The sequence below is a fragment of the Podarcis bocagei genome (genome assembly GCF_964188305.1).
Source record: "Podarcis bocagei genome assembly, chromosome: 9".
NCBI lineage: Eukaryota > Metazoa > Chordata > Lepidosauria > Squamata > Lacertidae > Podarcis > Podarcis bocagei.
In genome coordinates this window covers 65599825-65623753 of record NC_138134.1, presented here as the reverse complement: position 1 = coordinate 65623753, position 23929 = coordinate 65599825, and the positions used below count along the sequence as shown (strand labels likewise).

Genomic DNA, 23929 nt, shown 5'->3' with positions numbered 1-23929 from the left:
GCTCAAAATAGCAACAAGGCAGGACACCAACACACCAAAAACAGCCCTTGGTACAGTGGTACCTCGGGTTAAGAACTTAATTCGTCCCGGAGGTCCGTTCTTAGCCTGAAACTGTTCTTAACCTAAGGTGCCACTTTAGCTAATGGAGATTCTAGCTGCCACCGCGCCACCACCACACCATTTCTGTTCTCATCCTAAAGCAAAGTTCTTAACCTGAGGTACTATTTCTGGGTTAGCAGAGTCTGTAACCTGAAGCGTCTGTAACCCAAGGTACCACTGTATTTGTATTTTGCTTCAGATAATTCCACAAACTTTCCATACCTTATCTTAGTTCTGCATTAGCCTCTCTACCTTGCACAGCAAGGCTGCGACCTATTTCTGAGGTCAGCCATTGTGAATACTCCTTTGGGTCCCCTTCTGGCCCTTTGATTTTGGCCTCATTGCCTAATGCCAGACATAGACCTTCTGGCAACATTCACACTACACGTCTAAAGCATTCTTATAGCACTTAGACAGCCATGGGTTGTCATCCCCCAATAACCCTGGGAACTGTAGTTTGTTAAGGAGAGCTTCCTGCAGCCAATCGGAATGCCTTGGTTTCCAAAAGTTTTGGAAGTCAGGCAGACTTCCTGAACAAATTCCCTTCGACTTCCGAGGTATGTGCAAACTTGACCACTTCGATCTACAGAACTGGCACTGTTACATGTGTCACATAATACCCATTAGCCCTTGCAACAAATAAATCATTTACTGCAGCAGCAGCCACACTTCAGAACTCTCCGCCTATTGATATCAGACAGGTGCTCTTTTTCAGTACCTGCTAAAAACATTTTTTTTTTCCTTTTGGCAAGTCTAAGTTGCCGTAGGTTTTAATCTGGTTTTAGCTTACTGACGATTTCATTTTATTTTTATTTGGAATACTTCTTTCTAACTGTTTCTTTGCTGATAATTTGAATGTTTTATTCTTTTTCTGGCCTTCTTTGAGGTTTTATTAGAATCGTGCAATATACACAAGCTGTAAAACAGGAAAGAAAGCAAACATATGAGTTAGGCTGGAAGAGAACCCCCTCTGAGTCACCTCCTTCAGAGTTTGCCTGAAATACCTGCAAGCACGGTGGCGCTGTGGGTTAAACCACAGAGCCTAGGACTTGTTGATCAGAAGGTCTGCGATTCGAATCCCCGCGACGGGGTGAGCTCCCATTGCTCGGTCCCTGCTCCTGCCAACCTAGTAGGTTGGAAGCACGTCAAAGTGCAAGTAGATAAACAGGTACTGCTCCAGCAGGAAGGTAAACGGCGTTTCCGTGCGCTGCTCTGGTTCTCCAGAAGCGGCTCAGTCATGCTGGTCACATGACCCGGAAGCTGTACGCCGGCTCCCTTGGCCAATAGAGCGAGATGAGCATCACAACCCCAGAGTCGGCCACGACTGGACCTAATGGTCAGGGGTCCCTTTACCTTTTTACCTTTACCCTGCTACAGGTTAGCTAGCGTCTCCCTGCTACTTCCGTCCAAAATGAGCCATGCATTAATGTAAAAAATTATGGCTTCCGCTTGTGGCTAATGGCAGCTCCTGCTGAAAGCTCTCCCCCTGAGGCTGTTACCATCACTGTTCCAACATTCCAAGGAATCATCTGAGAAGTGGGGGGGGGGATGGAGGACAGCAGGCAGGAGAAAAGGCAGACCCAAAGGGTACTATTACATGCTCAGGAAAGTATGTCTTTGGTGCCTGCAGCTGCAACACAGAAGCCCTGCTGATGCAAACGATTAATAAGAATTAATAAGAGATTATGGGTCGGACTTTCACCTCTCTACTTATGTGTCAATTGCAATTGAAAGAATCCTAAGCAAATTATAAGGAAAATATAGACATGAATGGAGCCTCACTTATGCAGCCACCTCATTCTAAGCATTTCAGGCAAAGCGAGAATTAGGGCAAAAGCAGCCCAGACTGTTTGACACACCAGTGGCGTAGCGTGGGGGGTGCCAAGGGTGCCGGCCGCACCGGGCGCAACATCTGGGGGGGTGCGAGTCCAGAGGGAAGGGACAAGTTCCTTCCTCCGCCGGGCTCCCCGCAGCCACCGCCAGCCTTGCGCCCTAGCGCGCGCGCGCGCCCCGCCGCTGCTGCGGCTGCGCTCCACTCACTGCTCGCAGGAGGAGCAGCCGCAGCAGCAGCGCCGACGCCGCCACCGACGCCTGGCCGGCACGGGCAGCCTCCACACCCCGATGCGCCACCGGGCCCTGCGCTCCCCAAAAACCTCCGAGAGGAAGCCGGTGGGCGGGCGAGGCCCGGCTAAGCCTCTCGCCAGCGGGTTAAGAGGCTTTCAGTTTCGTCAGCAAGTTTGGCGGGCTTGCTCACGAGTAAATGAGTGGTGGATCATCCCCCTAAGGGTGTGTGTGTGCGCGCTAAAGAAAGGCTTCCGGTTTAAGTTCTTTGTTACGCTGAATGTTTATCTTTTAAAGATACATAGTAATAATAAAAATAAATGAGAAAAACGAAAGGCATTGGATTTTGCTGTGCATGGTGCCCTTTGGGAACTGGCAAGGTGGGTTTTGAAGCTACTGCTGCAGAGTGGCGTAGCGTGGGGGGTGCAGGGGGCCCCGGCCGCACCGGCCGCACTGGCCGCAACATCTGGGGGTTAGGGTTAGGGGCGCAAATCCACTGGTTAGGGGGCGCAAATTACTTGCCTTGCCCCGGGTGCTGACAACCCACGCTACGCCACTGTGACACACTGATTTGTGCTTGGGGAGGCAAGGCTTCCTTCCTTTTCTTTTTCTAGTTTAAAAGCCACTGAGTCTGCTGACAATTTCAAGGGCACAGCAGCAGCACTGTGGCTACCAGTAGTTTTAAACTGTGGGGAAAAAACTAAAAAATAAAACTGCATTTAGAAAGGAAAGTCAGTTACCATGGGAAGCCCCCTCCCAAACAATTGCTTTGGGCTCATACAGCAGTCCCCAACACAGAGTTCTTCCTTGTGTCCTTTTTATTAAGAATTCATTGCAATCTTTGCTCAAGGTGGTATTGGGGCAGTTATATACGATTCGATTTTCAGTATTGCAGGATGCTTTCAGGGCAGAAACACACTTCTAATTGGTGCATGTTCTCTTCAACCAGGCCTTTGGACAATTAATATTCTAAGGCCTTTTAAATGTGTTTGTGGGAGGGGGGCATTGTTTTGTTGTTTTAGCCTTAACTAATGATCCTGCTTTCAATATTGCTTAAGTTTCAGGGTAGACACACACTGCTTCACTTCCACTTGCTGCACGTCCCCTAACTCTCTGCTGAAACCCTGCAACTTTTCATATGGCAGTAATGCACTAACTTTAGGGAAGCATCACAGAACAACTAATGAATTGGAATGATGTGCGGATAGCCTAGTTTAGGTCCACCACTATTATTGTGCCAATAGCCTATCATAGAACGCACCTCCAAAACCCCCCCACAAAACCAGTAACATCGATCTAGAGAGGCTCACTGCCACTTCCAGTTATGAAATGGTTGGAGGCGGTTTCCATGCTGGGTAAACACTTCCAGTGTCGTTCTGCCCGGACACTGAGGTCCAGCGCCAAGGGCCTTCTGGCAGTTCCCTCGCTGCAAGAAGCCAAGTTACAGGGAACCAGACAGAGGGCCTTCTCGGTAGTGGCACCTGCCCTGTGGAATGTCCTCCCACCAGATGTCAAAGAGGAAAACAACTACCAGACTTTTAGAAGACATCTGAAGGCAGCCCTGTTTAGGGAAGCTTTTAATGTTTAATAGACTATTGTATTTTAATATTCTGTTGGAAGCCGCCCAGAGTGGCTGGGGAAGCCCAGCCAGATGGGTGGGGTATAAATAATAAATTATTATTATTATTATTATTATTATTATTATTATTATTATTATTCCACACAAAGCAGTGGAGCCAGAAAAGGGGACGGGCAGGTTTTTAAGCAGCAGAAAAAAGAATGTGCAGGAGACTGGAGCCAGGCATTGAGAAAAGTGACTGGTGCAACAGACATAGGAGGTGATAAAGTTGTGCACACTTTTCCTTTTGATGCTACAAGATCTCCCCTTCCTAGCTTTATATGTGACGCAAGTTCTTGGGAGCAGGGAGTTGGGGCAAGATGCCCTCCTTGGACCCCCTCACTGAGTGAGCTCACCTTATCACACCTGGCAGCACTGGCCCCTCAAATATGTTTTTGGTTTTTTTTTTGTGAGTGATCCAATCCACCCTGAACAACATGGCAAGCTGGGTACAGGTGGCTGCACCAGTTATTTCCTCTTAATTCTGGTTATATGCTCAGGGAAGTCAGGTAAGAAAGGAGATGGGCAGCCTGAGAGGCTCCAGGGACTGCAAATGGGCCATTCTCCATAAGATGGGCCTCAGCAGATGTTGGTCTCCCAGTCCTGCATCCAGTCTGGTCCTCAGGTCAACAGCTGGCTGGCTTTGTTGTGTCCCTGTGCACCAAGAACCTTGGAAACTGCTGAAAGCTTGATGCTAAGAGGCCAATACAAGTCTCAGCTTCCATATCTGCATACAGTCAAACTCCACCTCTTTAATTCTTTTTGCCCGAGCAAGCTCTGCCTTGCAAGTCAAGTACAAAGCCTGGGATGGAGCAGCCTGTTAGGCAATTTTCTTTCTGTGCATTAAGGAAATATTGATTGATTGAACAAGCTGGAATAAATCAAGCTAGCCAGGAATTCTGGCTAGGATCAAGGGATGGGAACTGCTTTGTTTGCAACTGCCTTGTACTCCCAGTTCCTTGCGGCGCTCAGCACCCTAAATGACTGGAGTTCCTTGCAAGAACTAAAATGAATTTTGCTTTATCCAAGCTAGATAAAGCTACTTCTTGAATTATTTCTGTTGTTATTGGAACAGGCCATTTGAGCTTCAGATGCTTGAAAGCAGAAAGACACAAATTAATAATATAAAAAGCTGTGCCACAGGTTCAAATAGCACAGTGCTATCTACACTGACAGGCAGCCTCCAGGTTTGGGGGCAGAGGCATAGCTGTCAACCGTCCCTTATTTGGCAGGAAAGTCCCTTATCCCAGCGCCGTGTCCCGCTGCTGTCCCTTATTGATGATGTCCCTTAAATTTCCTGGGTTTCAAAGGAAGCAGCTCCTCTCCCTCCCTCCCTCCCTGCCGGCCAGTCTAAGAATGACTGGGGGGTGGAGTTTGCATGCCTTGTGCTGATCAAATGAGCCGCGTTGCCTGGGGACTCGCCTTTGCTCAGCACTTCCCAGCGGAGAGGTGACGGTGGTTTTCCTTGCTGCATCCCCTTTGCTGGGTTGCTGCGCTGTGGGAACCACCGCTTGAGGCTTCGTTTGGCTGTTGGCTGGGCTTTCTGCCTTTGGCTTGGAGGGGCTCAGAAGTTGAACATACCTGTGCTAGGAAAATCCCTTATTTTGGCTGCTGATCCCTTATTTTCGAGGCTGCGGGTCCCTTATTTTCAAATCTGTAAGTTGACAGCTATGGGCAGAGGACTTTTTCAACTTTACCTGCAGAGGCTGGAGACTGAACCTGAGATCTTCTGCAGGGAAAGTATGTACTGAACCTGCCACTCAGCCAGCTCCTCTCACTCCTTCTCTAGCCTCAACCTACTGTTTAGAAATGCAACCATCTTCGTTACCATGAAACCGCTGGGTGTAGGACAGGGCGTGGGAACATACTGAAAGCACACAGTGCTAAGGGCTGGCTTGGAGAGTGGGAGGAACAAGCTGGCACATGGAAGAGAAGGGCAGCAGAAGCAGAATATGAGCAAGCCAAGTATTAAGTGCTTGGAATTAAGAAGCAGAGGGAGGCAAGAGGCGTCAATGCCGAGGCAGAGACCACATGGCCAAGCGCCACCTAAATTCCTACGGCAAAAGAGACATACCTTAGTGTCTAAAGGCAGGAAAGGGAGATGGAGACCTTTAAAATGCTGGTGCTTGGCCACCTATGGATGGGAAGACTTGAAGCTCTGCAGCTGAACGCCAACTCCTCCTGCTGCCGCTCTCCCTCCTTAGGTGCTCTTGTCTGCAAAGTCTCCGCTTCATCTGGAGCTCAGAGAAAAGGCAATGCAGGGAGGGCTTGAATCCCCAGTTTCACACCTGCCAAACATTTGAGAAACCAAGAGAGGTTGATTTAAGCTCTTCAATCTGGCAATTGCTAAGATTAAAAGCTCTCCTCCCCCACCCAAAAAACCCCACACTTCTTCTTATTATTGCTGTGCGCTATTACTTATATAGCACCATCAGTGTACATAATTGATTCCCAGCTTTCTGCTATCAGCTTGCAATCTGGGAAAAACTTGCAATGTAGAACAACTAATATGATTTGCATACTTGGGACCCCATAACAAAAGGCAATGCTAACAGGAGGTTTCCCCAAAGCAAAGACTTGTTTTCCTCAGGACTGCAGCAGAGAAAAGGGTGGCATAGCTGTCAACGTTTCCCCTTTTTTAAGGGAAATTCCCTTATTCCGAATAGGATTCCTCACAAGAAAAAGGGAAAGTTGACAGCTATGAAGGGTGGGTCTTCGCACCCCCCCTCCCATGCCTGCTCAATCTCATTGATATTATTAGCTCCAACCGATACAATTTCCTTTTAAAAATAAAAATAAAAAAATACCCTGCTCATTAGATTCAGGTGCATTTATTTTCACATCCAATTTGGCCCTTGGTTTTGCATCAAAATACATCATCAAAATGCAAAATGCATCAGCCATCAACTTTCTCTGGTTTTCTTTGCAAAATCTTAACAACAGCAATGGACAGCCTCCCCTGACTCTACATTATACAGACTTCCTTTCGGCTATGGCAAATCTAATTAAATTCATTCCGTATACTGCCCATAATTGAGTTGGATGCAGACCGAAAATGTACTGTACTGAGAGCACAGCGAACAGGTTAAAAACACTCCAGAAATGCACAGGCATTGCTGGCAAGATGCAATACTCTGAGGCTATCCTAAAAGAAAATTATGGAGAGGGTGGCAGGTCTCTGATTTCAACGGCCTACTTCCTAGTATATAGATAAGTGGTGAACAATTGAAAAATGGTGGCTGTCAGCAATCATGAAGAGCTCCATTGATGGCGAAGGCCAGTGGAGGGACATCTTCACCCGCAACCTGACCCTCTGTAGCAAGGCAGATCAGGGGTATGGATTGGTCTGTAGGTGAAATAAGAATATTTGCACACCTTCTCCTGTATTTTCACCATCTATTTTTCTCCGGGTGTTTTGGATTCTAAGTTGGGGAGGAGCTCGCTGACACGGATATTTTGGATGTATAACAGACCCTCCAAGTGTCCTTATTTTCCAGGGGTGTCCCTAATTTAGAGGAGCCATCCCGTTTTCTGATTTGATCCCGGAATGTCCCACTTCTCCTTAGGACGTCCCTATTTTCATTGGAGAAATGTTGGAGGATACGGAGTTATCCAACCCCCCCAAGCTGTCTGAAGGCAATCCTGTATAGGGAAGTTTTTTTAAAAGTTTAATGTTTTATTATGTTGTGTGTGTGTGTGTGTGTGTGTGTGTGTGTGTGTTGGAAGTTGCCCAGAATGGTTGGGCAACCCAGCAAGATGTGTGGGGTATAAATAGTAAAATTATCATTATGGAACGGGACGTCCCTATTTTCATCGGAGAAATGTTGGAGGGTATGGTACAAAGCTTCCAAGGTGTGGTTGGGGGGGGGAACAATGTTTATGGGATGAGGAGAAGCATAATAAGGAAAAGCAAGGAGATGTTTTCTGATGCGAGAAAACTCATCATGGAACGACTAGAATCTGCATATAGATCTATAGTTTTATGGGTCTTCCCCCATAGAGTGTTAAGTTCACCAGTCAACAGAGCTGCCCCTACTATTAGGCAGAGTGAAGAAGCTACCTCAGGTGGCAGGTGTTAGGTATCAGGAAATAACAGCATGGTGTTGGGGGGGCAGAGTGCATGCACCTCACGGCCTGCCTTGCACCCCCTATTCTAGCCTTCTGCCCTCAGGTAAGATGGAGGGCAATGTCTCATCACCAGCGCTGGAAATAAGACTCAAAAGTCAACCTGGTTGGCTTCTCTGGGGGGTATGAGTTGGGCGCCATCTTGTCCTCTGCCTCAAGAAGCAACATGAGTTGAGCTAATCTTGCCAGTAGACAAAATTTAAGTCTCGTGGATTTAAATGAGATTTAATGCTGCTTCAGATATTATGAATTCCCTCCACAGAAAGCACTTCCATGCAGGGAATTAAAACATCAGCCACGCCGATTGTAAATGTGATAATTACAAACACATCTATTTTTCTGTGTGGATACCTGCTGGGAAACCTTGACAATCTGTGGTTTCTCTGTGTCCTTATAGCAAAACTGCCTCTTCACACTTTTTCTTCTTGTTCTGAATTGCTTTCCATATTAAAAATTCATGTTTCAGGTGATTCTTCAGCACAACTCACTTCCTGGGCTTTCTTCTTCCTCTTCTTCTTCTTCTTCTTCTTCTTCTTCTTCTTCTTCTTCTTCTTCTTCTTCTTGGCATATCCAAGCTAAAGATTTAAACTAAGTTTAAGAACTATTCCCTTTCCCAGGGAATCCTGGGAATCATCATTTGTGGAGGCTATGAACCTCGAAGGAAGAATTCTTAGTACCTTATGAACTACAGTTCCCAGAATCCTTTGGGGCAGGGACGGAGAACCTCAAGCCCCTCTCTGTCCCTCAAGACTGACTGCACCTCTTTTTCTCCAGACCATGCCCTTTCCTTACCAAGCTCTCTGCCCTCCTTGAGAACATTTGCCTGGTTGGGATGTATCAATGAACAGTGATACTACCTTTTGCATTGCCTGGATGGAAAGATGAGTACATAGATAGAAACATCTACTTTTTGCATGGCTGGAATGTACCCCACCATTCAGAGAGGAACAGCTGTCTAGGCTAGAAAGTTCAAGTTCAGCAAAATTCCAAAGGGTAAAGCCTGCATTGCTGGACAGAATGGAGATCATTCAGGTTACAGCATATGCACATTTGCCTATGGCCCCATCCACTACTGGTGTGAGGCCCCCCCAAAAGGTTGCCTGTGATGTAATGTGGACCCCAAGTGGAAAATGGTTCCCCACCCATGCTTTAGGAATAGCCACAAGAGGTAAAGTTGTATAAATCTGATATATATTGATAATGTAGACCAGGCCTCTGTAAGCAGAACTCGTGATCTTTTATCATCAACTCTTTTTTTATCATCCGCATTTCCTTTTCCAAAGCTTCCTGCAAATTTGTTTACATCAGAGAGCTGTTCTGCTTAGTGTAATGTAACTGTGCACCGAATGTTTTCTGTACAAAATTGATCCAACTAATTACAGGAAAAAACAAATGGAAAGACTTATTGCCTATTTTTTTCCTTGCAGATAAACATAGTATGGAAGCAAAACTGCATGAAATAGTGCCAATTAACTCATTCTCTACCACACACACACAAATCTCAGACCTTTTTTCAACCAGAGATAACTACTCGGAAATTTGTCTGCAGTACTCCTCGATGTTAAAACAAAGAGAGAACATTCACCAGGTTTCCTCTACGTTTCTCTAACATTCTCACGGTGCAATTCTTGGCAGTAAACTACTGATGCTTATTTATTTATGGCTTACTTATTGGGGAAAGGCCGTAGCTCATTGGTAGAGCATTTGTTTTGGATGCAGAAGGTCCTGGGTTCAATCCCTGGAAACTCCAGGCAGGGCTCAGAGAGACTCCTCCCCTGAAATCCTGACTTTCAGCCAGCGAAGGCAACACTGAGCTAGACCGTCTCACTCAGTACCTGCAGCTTCTTATGTTCCTATGACATGGAGTAGGAATGAGGAGGCAGGCCAAGCGATGCCTGGGGACATTTAAAGGGATCAGCAGCAACCATCGCTGCTCCTTGGCACCATAAAGTAACGCCTGCCAGATCCCAGCTTAGCTGCTGCCACACTGGGGGCGACCTAATTCAAATCCCTATTCCCTCTCGACTCTCTAGCAGCGCCATCGCCTCCTCCCACAGCAATTTCGACATCCGATTCAAGGGCAGACAACTGACGAGTCCCAAAGCGAGATGCATCCAGCATTCATCGCCTTGAGGGACGTTCTTTCAGACAGGCGGGTGCTCCAATAACGCAGCACAAAGGCATGGAGTACAAAGAAAAAAACCACAATGAAGTCCTTTAGGCCGAGAAACTCCAATGGAATTCAAGTTGGGGACACAGGGAGGCAAGGGAAGAAAATAATTTCTGTGTATTAAGCCAGGAGGGGAGGGAAGACAACTTCCTCGAAATAGGAAGCTCAGCAACTGTTTGCCCTGATTTGAACATGACCTGCCTTTAACCATTTCTTGTGGGGAAAGGGGGTGGCCATGGTCTGTTTTTAACGACAAACAACATTTAAAGAAAGATAGACACCATCTTAAAAAGTAGACACATCACCTTGCCAACAAAGGTCCATATAGTAAAAGCTATGGTTTTCCCAGTAGTAATGTATGGAAGTGAGAGCTGGACCATAAAGAAGGCTGATCGCCGAAGAATTGATGCTTTTGAATTATTGTGCTGGAGAAGACTCTTGAGAGTCCCATGGACTGCAAGAAGATCAAACCTATCCATTCTGAAGGAAATCAGCCCTGAGTGCTCACTGGAAGGACAGATCCTGAAGCTGAGGCTCCAATACTTTGGCCACCTCATGAGAAGAGAAGACTCCCTGGGAAAGACCCTGATGTTGGGAAAGATGGAGGGCACAAGGAGAAGGGGACGATAGAGGACGAGATGGTTGGACAGTGTTTTCGAAGCTACCAGCATGAGTTTGACCAAACTGCAGGAGGCAGTGGAAGACAGGAGTGCCTGGCATGCTCTGGTCCATAGGGTCATGAAGAGTCGGACACAACTAAATGACTAAACAACAACAACAACAAATTATTTGCACAGGATAGTGCAGCCTCGCGCAAGTGGCTTTTACACTGCGTGGAAGCTCAAACATAATGCCTAAATTAACAGGGAGACGTCGGGAAAATGAACTGTGGCGTGAATGCAGCCTTAGATGGATTGGAAACATCCATGGATGGTGGAAAACAGGTCTTTAGCTAAATAGAACCTTCAGCTTTAAAGGCAGGATGCCTTATGAGTATGAATTGCTTGCTGGCAAGCAACAAGAGATGTTGTTGTGGGCTTCCTTCAGTAGCATCTGTAAAAAACAACAACAGGATGATGGTCAAGAAAGACCTTTGGTCTGATCTAGCAGGTCTTTCTGATGCTCCTGAACTGCTGGTAGGCTGCCACAGGTTGTGATCAACCTGCTGCAATGCAACTTCTGAAAACCTAGCTTGATAATAGTGCATGTTCAGCAAAAATATAGAAAAGACACTTAGTCTTGAGGTGTGGCGAAAAACCAGAATCCAGTGTTTGCCTCTGCAGGCAAAGTGACAGGGTTCTGAGGCCAAATTACACATTACATCATTAAAGTGTTCTCTTTTTTTAATAATGTAATGTGCTGCTTGGCCTGAGCATCCAGATGCTTCACCTGCAAAGTGCAAAGAGAAAAACAGACCTGGAGCCTTGTTCCAAAAGGTGCTCCAATCTGGATGGGGGGGTGAGCACCTACATAGGGGCCTTTCTTCAGATGTCCACATGGATGAGATTCTAATAGCAAATTCCTATGCTTGTTTGCTGACATGTTCGCTGGTCATCGGAGAAATATTGGAGGGTATGGCACAACATCATGGTCAGAGGGAGTACAATCACTGTGAAGCTTTCACCACAATTGGATTTCCATTGGAGACTCTTTGGGTCCTGGCCTGGGTCTGATCCACACTTCTACTTGTCTGATGCCTACAAAGCATGGGTCCCAGTGGTTTTCTGCTTCTTCCTTCCTTTCTAAGCACAAGTCCAAATAGTTTTGCCTTTGCACTGCCACTTCCCCCCTGATAACCTGCTCTTTAGCGCTGAATCGGAGCAAATGTCAATCTGGAGAAAACCCAATTGATGTATGCGCCAATATTTATTTATTTATTTATTTATTTATTTCCCGCCCATCTGGCTGGGTTTCCCCAGCCACTCTGGGTAGCTCCCAAAACAGAATATTAAAAACACGATAAAAGATCATTCATTAAAAACTTCCCTAAACAGGGCTGCTTTCAGATGTCTTCTAAAAGTCAGATAGTTGTTTATTTCCTTAACATCTTATTGGAGGGTGTTCCATGGGTGGGGGGGCACTGGTTCCCTGCAACCTCACTTCTTGCAACAAACTAAAGAAAATCCTTCCAGTAGCACCTTACAGACCAACTAAGTTTTTTATTGGTATGAGATTTCTTGCAGTGAGGGAACCGCCAGAAGGCTGCCAGAGCTGGACCTCAGTGTCCAGGCTGAACAATGGGGGTGAAAACGCTCCTTCAGGTATACTGGGCCGAAGCCGTTGAGGGCTTTAAAGGTCAGCACCAACACTTTGAATTGTGCTCAGAAACGTACTGGGAGCCAATGTAGGTCTTTCAGGACCGGTGTTATATGGTCTGGGCAGCCACTCCCAGTCACCAGTCTAGCTGCCGCATTCTGGATTAACTGCAATTTCTGGGTCACCTTCAAAGGCAGCCCCACGTAGAGCACATTGCAGTGGTCCAAGCGGGAGATAACTAGAGCATGCACTACTCTGGTGAGACAGTCTGCGGGCAGGTAGGGTCTCAGCCTGAGTACCAGATGGAGCTGTCAGACAGCTGCCCTGGACACAGAAATGACCTGCACCTCTATGGACAGCTGTGAGTCCAAAATTTCCCTGGGGGAAACCTGGGCAAGCAGACGTGTGGACGATCCCTTGGTCCTCAGCCCTGTTGCCTAGTTTCATCTTCAGAGACCTACTGTATTTTTCGCCCCATAGGACACACTTTTTCCCCTCTAAAAATGAAGGGGAAATGTGTGTGCGTCCTATGGGGCGAATGCAGGCTTTCGCTGAAGCCTGGAGAGCAAGAGGCATTGGTGTGCACCAACCCCTCTCGCTCTCCAGGCTTCAGGAAGCTATCCATAAGCCTTGCAAGCCCGGTGGGAGGTCCCGCGGGCTCACAAGGCTTGCGGGCAGCAGCCTGCAGCCCGAAGCACGGGGAGCCCTCCGGAGGGCTCCCTGTGCTTTGGGCGGGTGTCCGCAAGCCTAGCGCACCCGGTGGGAGGCCCCGCCGGGCTCGTGAGGCTTCGGGTGGGTGTCCGCAAGGCTTGGGGCGGCAGCCGCGGCTGGGGGGGAAATAATTTTTTAAAATTCATTTCCCCCCCAAAAAAACGAGGTGTGTCCTATGGGCCGGTGCGCTCTATAGGACAAAAAATACGGTAATTTGCTCTTCCTCCAGACTTGCACTCTGGTTCTGACTTACTCTTCGTTCTCATGGCTTCTGGAGGTGCCTCACCTCAGACTGCAGCCAATGGACCAACCCTGACAAGGTCAGGAGAGCGACTGTGGTCACCATCCCCTCAACGGGTTCATTGTTCATACGTGAAAAGGGCCTTAGATATCTCGCTGTGTTTAAGCCCGCAGTTTCCGTGTAATGCGATCACGACATTTACTGCTTTGTGAGACCGGCTGAAGGTCAAATCACTGGCGGACACAGCACTGAGGAGCCGCAGTCCCCCTCTTCCGCTCTGAAATCTTTCAATACTTAAACGAAAATGAAAACAAAAGCTCCTGAGCTTTTGCTGCAGTGAAGAGCCATTCATTATTTCTTGGGAGACTCCTTTCATGTTGGGAACATCATTAATGACAAGAAATTGGATTTGGAGAAGCAAACAAAGAAGAAGTCGATGGTTTTGTTTTTGGGGGGTGGGCTTGGTTTTCTCCTACATGAAACAGCCTCACAAAAACCAAACAAACAGAAAAATCGGCACAAAACACCCAAGATAAAGAAGCAAGAGCCTAAAAATAGATTCAATAATACAATAAGTGGGTAATAAAAGCATAACAATGCACTCGAGATAAGGTTCGGCTTCTGTTTCTGTTATGCCACCTACAGTCATATCTTACAACGTCTCCCAATTTATTTGCTGTTATTGCTCATTCAAAACAGAAAATGGGGAGGAAAATAGAACACAGATATTGTGGGGGAACTGAACAATAGCATGAATTATGATTGTGCATCTAGGGGGCTTCATTTTCGCATCTCACTTACACTTACTAGAGTAAATCAGATTTAACGCAGCTCAGTAGAGTTGCTGCGGCAGACGATTTCTGGAACAGAGGGGTGCTAGGTGACCACCTGGAGAACATGCATATAATTTTAAGTCTCCCGATGTGAATGAAGAGGCAGACACAGCTTCTCCTGACTGTTTCAGGCACCCACCCCCGGACTGTAATTCCCACCCTTGCTGTGACTGCTGGTCAGAACATTTGGAGCCCTGCCCATTATTGCAAGAGAAGAAAGGACTGGCAACTGGAGGAGGAAGCAAGTCATGAAGAGCCACAGCTCCCTTTTTTTGGGGGGGGGGGAATCCAACAAAACTGATTGGCATGAGACTCGAGACAGATAAAAGGAAGTACAATGGTACCTTGGGTTACAAACGCTTCAGATTACATACTCTTCAGGTTACAGACTCCACTAACCCAGAAATAGTACCATGAGTTAGGAACTTTGCTTCAGGATGAGAACAGAAATCGCGCAGTGGCAGCAGGAGGCCCCATTAGCTAAAGTGGTGCTTCAGGTTAAGAACGGACCTCCGGAACGAATTAAGTACTTAACCCGAGGTACCACTGTACTTCACACAATGCACCATCCATTTATGAAATTCAGCACCATGAGGCAGTTGTCTTCAACCTTGAGTCCCCAGATGTTGTTGGACTACAACTCCCATCATCCATGTCCATTGGCTAAGCTGGTTGGGGATGACAGGAGTTGTAGTCCACAAATTTATGGGGACCCAAGCAGGGGCATACGAAGGGGGGCGGGGGGCAGTCTGCCCCGGTCACCACTCTGGAGGGGGGTGGACAAGATGGCCCACTGGCTCCCCCCAGCTGTAGAGCAGCCGAGGGCACACACGCAGTTAGTATGAGCGCCACATGCGTGGCGTCCGTATGGGCTGCCACTCGTACACACTATCCATACAGTCTGCCTCTTGCACGGCAACCGTATGGGCTGCCGTGTGTGCACAGTCTATACGGGATGCCACACATGTGCAGTCCGTATGGATGTTGCGCATGCACTGCTGGGCAGTGCGTCCCGCCCCAGGAGCCAGAGAGGGTTCCTCCGCCACTGGACCCAAGGTTGAAGACCACTGGCTTAGGTAGTTTTTAAAGGGAGATTAATCAAAGTCAATGACCACTAGTCACTGCTATATGCTACTTCCAGAATGAAAATATTATACGGTTTAATAAAATTAAAATCTCTGACCATAAAAACAATAATACCACAATAACGCTCAACAAAATTCCCTTAAAATGAGATGAAAACACTCTCAAAGGCAGCAGTGTACAAAATTAAAAGTTAAGAGTCAAAGCTTGCCCAACTTGCAAAAGAATATTTGCATAAAATTAGCGCGTGATTTGTGTCATGTGCAGATTTCTGTTCTCTTTTGCAGATGGACTGGAGAACCCCAAATTAAATCAATTGCCACAAAGTAGTAATAAGATATCTTATGCGATCAGGTAAAGCTTCAGGTTGCGTTTTTTCAGGTTACAGACGCGCCGAAACCCGGAAGTACCAGAACAGGTTATTTCCGGGTTCTGGCGGTCGCGCATGCATTTCCAGTGTCAAAAAGGCTTAACCCTGCTTTCTACCAGGGCCAGTCCTAAACTATGCAAAGAAGCTTCATTGAGTTGTAAACCAGTTGTGTCACTGTAGGTCTTTCATCAACTGATCTTAGGCTAGCAGTGCTACAGTCAGTGCAAGACCAGCTGTGATATTTCAGGTGGAAGGAGTCCAAAGAGATTTCAAATTTGCAGCAATCCTGTTCAGATGCTGGATAAAGTCAAGATGCAAATTGTTAATGGCACACAGGTCAAGCAGTGCCTTTTCCCTATTCTGAGCAAACAGGATTTGAGAATTTGGCACTAATATACCCATCTATGTATTTATGGGATGCAGGTGGCGCTGTGGGTTAAACCACAGAGCCTAGGGCTTGCCGATCAGAAGGTCGGCGGTTCGAATCCCCACGACAGGGTGAGCTCCCGTTGCTCGGTCCCAGCTCCTGCCAACCTAGCAGTTCGAAAGCACGTCAAAGTGCAAGTAGATAAATAGGTACTGCTCCGGCAGGCAGGTAAACGGCATTTCCGTGCGCTGCTCTGGTTCACCAGAACCGGCTTAGTCATGCTGGCCACATGACACGGAAGCTGTCTGCAGACAAACGCCGGCTCCCTCGGCCTATAGAGCAAGATAAGCGCACAACACCAGAGTCTGTCACAACTGGACCTAATGGTCAGGGGTCCCTTTACCTTTACCTTTATGTGTTTATACCAGCAGCAACAACCCATCCCCAAGAACTCCACTATCTAATCATCCCTTGCCACATATTCCTGCTGCAATCAACTCAACCAGCCCTGTGCACTTCTCTAGAAAATATCAACACACCAAGAGACAGGATATCCTGTCCAGGATTCCAAAGACTAGAAAATGAGGCAGAAGAGGAGGAGGAGGAGTTTGGATTTGATATCCTGCTTTATCACTACCCGAAGGAGTCTCAAAGTGGCTAACATTCTCCTTTCCCTTCCTCCCCCACAACAAACACTCTGTGAGGTGAGTGGGGCTGAGAGACTTCAGAGAAGTGTGACTAGCCCAAGGTCACCCAGCAGCTGCATGTGGAGGAGCGGAGACGCAAACCCGGTTCACCAGATTTCGAGTCTACTGCTCTTAATCACTACACCACACTGGAACGAAAAGTGCACTAAAGGGGAGGAGAAAACAGGCAGTCTTTAGAACTCCATGGATCCCTATATATAGCCTGTTGCCCAAACCACTCACTTGTGAATCACATCTCTGACTTCACTTATTGGCTAAAAAACTCAGAAGGGCAAGAGCAGCCTAGCTGGCAAGGAAACTGATTCGAAGGATACCTGCACATTTTGTTTCATAACTGTCCTTCTAGGAGGGCTAAAGGCTTACATTTTTTTAATGAAAGCTCAAAAGTCCTGGCCTCTTCTATACTTCACTTCTCAGTAGCCCTGCCTCTGGCAACAAAGAGGAGCTGGAGCAGCAATGGTGGCTAGGGGGTAAGGGGAGTGGTCAGCAATGGGCCTCTTGCAGAGGTAGGGGGCACCAGCAACTGTCTGGTGACACTGATCTCTGATGCCAAATCTGTGGGAAAATCTCAGTACATATATCCTACCCTTTGCTGCTTAAGGGGGGGCTACTGAGTGTCCCTTAGCCCCTGGAGACACTGCTGTGGCAAAACATCAGAGCCTTCTAAATCACATGAAAACATTTGCTTTCGAATTCCCCAAAGGAAGGCCGAATGTTTTCTCAGATGCGATGTAGTTTTAATGGAATTGCTGTTTCGACTGCAAAGTATTTCTCTTGAAATACATCCCACCTAGTAATAGTAATTTATTCAAGGAGGGGTTAAAAAAAAACAGTATCGGGGGAAGCAGGAGAAACACACATACAAATGCACCGTTATCTACACTGCAGCTGAATTTTAGGAGTCGGCAGTTTTTAATGGTGATAATAATACCGATAGGAAATCAGAGAGAAAAATATTAATGAAGTGTTGCTTCGGTTAATAGGATGCTATTCTAAGTGCTGCTCCGCATTTCGAGGAATGAGTTTGAAACCTTTAAAAAGGAGGGATATGAAATTACCATAGCAATGCATTTGAGAAGGAGGCGAGTTTTTAAAATGGTTAGCCTTGGGAGTCTGTATTTTCTCTGTGCTAATGTATTTATTTATTTTAATATAATGCACTGCTGGGAGAGGATTTCCATGTAATTACCCAGAAATCTCAGTAGAAGGATCGCCATGCCACAGCCACGAACCAAAAGTCTGCACTAGCTTGTTTGCTGGCAATTCACCTATTTTTGAATTGCTACTAGTTCATTAGTGGTTTCAAAATTTCTAGAATGAATCTTGCCCTTCTTCTCACACTAGTTCAATTAGCCAAAACTGAGCCCCTACATCTCCTGTTGTGGATTATCCAGTCGAGGGGGAGACCAAAGGACTGTGGGCTCAGAAAACAGGTTTTTAATGAATGGAAGACGAATGGTGCAATCCTACATCTCCTTACAAAATTGAGTTCATTGGGGCTCACTCATTAAATAGCTAGAAAATTGCATCATAATTTGCTGACCTTTAATAAGTTACAGGAGTGTCCTACTGCCCTCCGTAATTCACCAGGTGGGGGCAGGAGAGTTTTTGGGTGGGGGCATGATACTAAGGGGATACTTGGTAGACCAGCTGAGTGACTGACCCAGTGACCTTCAAGGACCCACAGCCTTATAGGGTAAGTCACAATCCAGTGGATCTTTCTGTTGTCCTGCCCCACCTATAAGCCATCAACTGCTTAGCCAGCCACTCAAATATATTTGTGCAAATGCAGTACGGTGGTACCTCGGGTTACAGACGCTTCAGGTTACAGACTCCGCTAACCCAGAAATAGTACCTCAGGTTAAGAACTTTGCTTCAGGATGAGAACAGAAACCGTGTGGCGGCGGCGGGAGGCCCCATTAGCTAAAGTGGTACCTCAGGTTAAGAACAGTTTCAGCTTAAGAACGGACCTCCAGAACGAATTACGTTCTTAACCCGAGGTACCACTGTATTAGTAAGTTTGCATGGAGAGAGTGCTTCTGCTCTGGAAAACAACCTCTGCATAGCGTAAAAATTAAAAACAAAAATCAATGGTGCATTTAACTAGTTCTACAGCATTTTGATTAGACCATTCTTTTCCATTAATTATAAATTAACACATTTCACATTGATATTTAGATTGGGGGGGGGATCAATTATCAGCCAGGAGCTGTCACTGCTGATGAAACATAAAACATGTTATAGGCATGCAGCTGTTACCAGTTTATCCCAAATACAACCAAGATCAGTATTATTGACACCAAATGAAAATGCACTATTCTTCCTTCAAGTGGAGAATACACATGGAAGAATCCAGGCTTCATGGCTGATTCATGTACTGAAGAAGCATGTGAGCTTTCTCCCTGTAGATGGAACACATACCAATTTGGTAATGTTTGTGGAGAATTACTACTTGTATTGAGCAAATGACCCAACTTCTTGCCTGCATCCGGAGCTCTTTGGAAGGGATACTTCTCATTTTCTTTTCTTTGCCTGGTCATGAGGGGGGCACCATTTTATCTTCATAATTTTGGGAATGACTGCACATGCCCTAAGATAAGTGTTTTCCCAAAACATAGTTTCAACTGGATGGCGTGTTGCAAAACCGCAAGTTAATCTTATGCTTCTAAGTGTTTCCGAGCTTCTCTGACTTTCTGTAGCCTGACTCTGAGGATCTTACTTATATTAGTGACAGATCCCCTCCTTCTTCAAAGCCAACACTTCAGCATGCTCTGGATTAGCCATAGACTAATAGACTGGGCAGGGGTGGTGCTGTGGGTTAAACCACGGAGCCTAGGACTTGCTGATCAGAAGGTCGGCGGTTCAAATCCCCGCGACGGGCTGAGCTCCTGTTGCTCGGTCTCTGCTCCTGCCAACCTAGCAGTTCAAAAGCACGTCAAAGTGCAAGTAGATAAATAGGTACCGCTCCAGCGGGAAGGTAAACAGCGTTTCCGCTGCTCTGGTTCGCCAGAAGCGGCTTAGTCATGCTGGCCACATGACCCGGAAGCTGTACACCAGCTCCCTCGGCCAATAAAGCGAGATGAGCGCCGCAACCCCAGAGTCGGCCACGACTGGACCTAAGGGGTCCCTTTACCTAATAGACTGGGGACTATTATAGACTTATAATAGACTGGGGAGGACAGAGGGGATTCTAGAAGGAAGAAGTGGGAGACTGGTTGTTGCTGTCCACTATGATGAAAGCTGAACACTACAGCTGTCTTCAGATACCATAGACGATAAATTATGGGAATGAGCCTAGCCTCCCTTCAGACTTGCATGCTTCCAACTTTCATAGATCATAGAATTGGAAGGGACCACAAGGGCTATCTAGTCCAACCCCCTGAAATGCAGGAATCTTTTGCCCAACATGGGGCTCATACCTACGACCCTGAGATTAAGAGTCTCCTGCTCTACTATCTGAGCGAGAAGCTTGGTTCAACTGGAACTCTGCACGTGCCCCAAGACTGTGTGTCTATTTTGGCTTAGCGGTGAGAACATTGCTAATTTAAGGAGTCAGAGGGAGCTCAACCATTTATTCAGGGAAATATTGAATGGTTCCTGCTAAATCATCCAGTCCATTGTGGTAACTATACATGGGAATTTTCCTGCAAAAAAGTGGTATGCATAATGGATCATGCAAGTACAAGCCAAATTAGTCTCTGGAACCTCTGCCATATCTAATGCAAGTAAACACCCCTCCTTAACATAAATTATTTGATTCTGGATAGTAATCAAGGGATAGCCTCCAGCAAACACCTTTCCCTGGTAATTGGATTAAGCCGAAATGTGTGTGTCTTAGGAAAAACGTTCTTGCAGAAGACTTAATGATACATTTAAGGCAGGGGTGGAGAAGCTTTCGAAATCAGCTTCTCCCCCTACCCCTTGTCGGCCAACTATGATGGATGGGTGGTACAATCATGCCCATTGCAATAACAGCTGTGGCACACCATTTGCTCCAGCAAAGATCCCAAAATAACAGTTTTGTGAACAGATCTGTAAGACCCGGGTTCAAGCGTGCCTTTGCGCAGACACGAGCAGATCCGGTAACACCTCCGCTCTTGTCCTCTTCCACAAGGGGGAAATCGAAAGTTTTCATTCCCAGTTTTGATTCACCACAGTTTGGTGTTAGGTCCAAATACTAAACTGTGGTCAATCTTCTTCACTGTTTCTTGAAACAAGCCAGCTTCATGGTTTGAAGTTGGCTTGTCTCAGACAAAACAAAACAAAAGCCACAGTGAAGATTAACCACAATTTGCCAGGTTCAAACGATATGACAATTTGGGGTTAATAAAAAATGGAAGCTTCTGAACTCCACCTGGCAGCTGTGGCAGAAGAGAAGGGATGTGCATGGGGCACACACACACACTTCCACAAGGAGCTAGCTCATTTCTGCCACAATAAACCATGGTTTATCACAGCAACAGAACACAGTCAGTATATGCTAAGATTATTCTGTATCCTGATTCTTGTTCTGAAGAGTCTCGAGCCCTCAATCTAACACAGACCACACTTCTCGGGAAACACAAGAAAGAAATTGAAGTAAGGGTTGATTCACACATGCATGTTTAATACTCAACTGATGACTTTTCACTGGTGGCTTTCATGTGCACGTGAACATCACAGATTGAACACTTCTCTCTGAGCAACACATGCATTGGAATGATTTAAAAGGGGGCTGGTTTTTTCTCCCACTGATTTGGGAGATTTTGCTATAACAAGGTTACAAGAACCCTGGTTCTAGGATTTCAATACAGCATGGAGACATCTAGTGGTAATAACTGCAAATACATCTCTGGAGAGTAAAAAATGTCTTTCCTTGGCGCACTGTGAAGATGAACAAACGTAGATCCTGCAAATCAAGTTGAGAAGGCACTCTGTTGACAAATATCATCAATGGGATTTGCAACCAATTTGTTGATTACTTGAATAACATTAACAATGAAATTTGCTCATTACTGCAATAACACTGAATGTCACATCTTCTCTGTGCTGAGATTTAAAAAGTGAGATGAAAATAAACTTTTAGGGAGAGACAAAGGCTGAATCATTCACTTAGTGGAAGTAATTTTTTGGCAATGCATAAGTGGCCATCCTGCAGACATCTTTTTCATTGGACAATCATGTTGATGTTGCTCTGGATTTTCTCTAGGAAGCCACATGTGACATTTGTGCCTGCAAAAGCGGGGGGGGGGGCGGTCAACGGGTTTCACACTGCTCCATTTGCAATGAGTACATATCCCATAACTTCTTGCTGAAATCTTGCAACTTTTAATGCCACAAATATTTTGGTTTACAGTGGTACCTTGGTTGTCAAATGGCTTGGCTCCTGAACAAATTGGCTCCCAAACGCTGCAAACCCGGAAGTAAGTGTTCCGGTTTGCGGATGTTTTTTGGAACCTGAATGTCTGACGCAGCTTCCATGGTTTCCTCTTGAGTGCAGGAAGCTCCTGCAGCCAATTGGAGGCCGCGACTTGGTTTTTGAACAGTTCCAGAAGTCAAACGGACTCCCAGAAGGATGAAGTTCAACAACCAAGGTACTACTGTATTTTTGTCTCGCTCTTGTTATGTTATATATAGCCCCTCTAGACAGCAATGACGCGGTAGCACTGGGGAAGCACCACAGGACTAAAGCAGAATAAATCCACCACCAATATATTATTATTATTGTGCCAAAGACATATTGCAGAATTGTTGCTGGCATCCATCTGTCTTGAGAGACAATGGAGTGCACCTCCAAGGGTGAAGTGAAACTGCTGTGCTAGCAGCACCAAAGTCTCTTTCCCCAGGGCGCAAGCCTGGGCAGTGTGTATGGAGATCTTGGGCTGCCCAGATGACAAGACCCCTCTCTCAGCCTTGCTGATGTAGTCCAAAGGAAAGAAGAGCAATACATTTGGCATCTGCTTGGGTGCAGGTGTTGCCAGGGGGAGGTGTACAAGATGCCATCCAATCGTTTTGGGGACTCCCCTCTGGATTTGTGTAAGGTTTACTTCTTAGCCTTTTTGTCTCCCAAAGATGGGAGGCATGGGAGGTTTAGGATCAGTGTTTTCCTTCTCCAAGATGGGCCACCTTCCCAGGTTGGCGAGCGTCATCTGTCCCTCACTTCCTTCTGCAGCACGTGCAGAAACTGCCTTCTTGACCGTTGGACCCGCTATCGGTCTTGTCCACTCAGTGGCGTAGCGTGGGGGGTGCAGGGGGGGCGGCCGCACCGGGCGCAACATCTGGGGGTTAGGGTTAGGGGGTGGAAATCCACGGGTTAGGGGGCGCAAATCCACGGGTTAGGGGGCGCAAACTACTTGCCTTGCCCCGGGTGCTGACAACCCACACTACGCCACTGTGTCCACTCAATCCGCCAGCCGGAGCCTGTCTTCACATGCAGGGGAAGTCTCTAACTCATCAAAAGTTTGAGATCCATATTGGAGAATACACACATAATAATACATCACTCTGGGGGTGTTCTCAATGAGTCTAATGCCTTTGGGTGTGCCATCCCACCAATATTGCCACTGCTGGAAATAAGATTCAACTGCTGGCACAGTTTGCTTCTGCACATAGAATGGGGAGGCGCCATCTTGACTTTTGCCTCGAGCAGCAAAAAGTTGTGGGGTCAGAATTTGTAGCAACCAGCAATCACATTTAGAGGGGGCCTAAAATGACCCATCCAAGGTTTAGAGAGCTAATTCACAAGCCGCAGCAGTACGGAAGGATAGATCAGTATAGTTCTTCCTCCTTGCTGATCGTGTTACCGAGAGCCGTTACCTTGTGCATAAACCAATTAATTTTTATGTATAAATAAATAAATAAAGGCTACTGCATTGCCTTCATTGCTCTCCCATGCATTATTTATCACCCACCTACTAGTCTTCCAAGTGGTATCGAACTGCAGCGTTTCGCGATGCAGCAATTAATATTCAAGGGAAGGAGCAACAGCTTGCTTGGGTCAGGAAATGCATAAGACAGGCGCTTGGCAGCTGGGCGCAGGGTTTGCTACCGATGTCAGCTGGCTCCAAGAGAGCAGACAACGCGCCCTTTCTTGTAGCTGTGGAAGCAGAATGGGTGAACCACGGAAAGTGGGCTATGGATTTATTTCCTTCACTTTGAAAGAAACCTTTTGTCTTTGCCCAGAACAGGTGGTGGGGAGTTTGGGGGGACAAGGATCACAAACAGGACAGGCAGAGCCACAGCTGAACTGTGGCAATGCCACAGGCAAGATAAGATGCTCAGAGATGGAGGTGTAAGAATCACAGAGGTT

At 46.6% G+C, this 23929-nt stretch overlaps 1 protein-coding gene across 6 annotated transcripts in view; it reads right to left on the bottom strand.

Annotated features, from left to right (window-relative positions):
- MAPK10 (mitogen-activated protein kinase 10) overlaps positions 1-23929 on the bottom strand; it is a 244030-nt gene that overhangs the window by 168084 nt on the left and 52017 nt on the right. For 4 of the 6 annotated variants that reach the window (XM_081207164.1, XM_081207163.1, XM_081207167.1 and 1 more), the window contains exon 2: positions 5853-6066. The exons of the other annotated variants lie outside the window; for them this stretch is intronic. The gene's annotated coding sequence lies outside the window, so the exon portion shown is untranslated. The remainder of the gene's footprint in view (positions 1-5852; positions 6067-23929) is intronic. 6 annotated transcript variants of the gene reach the window in all.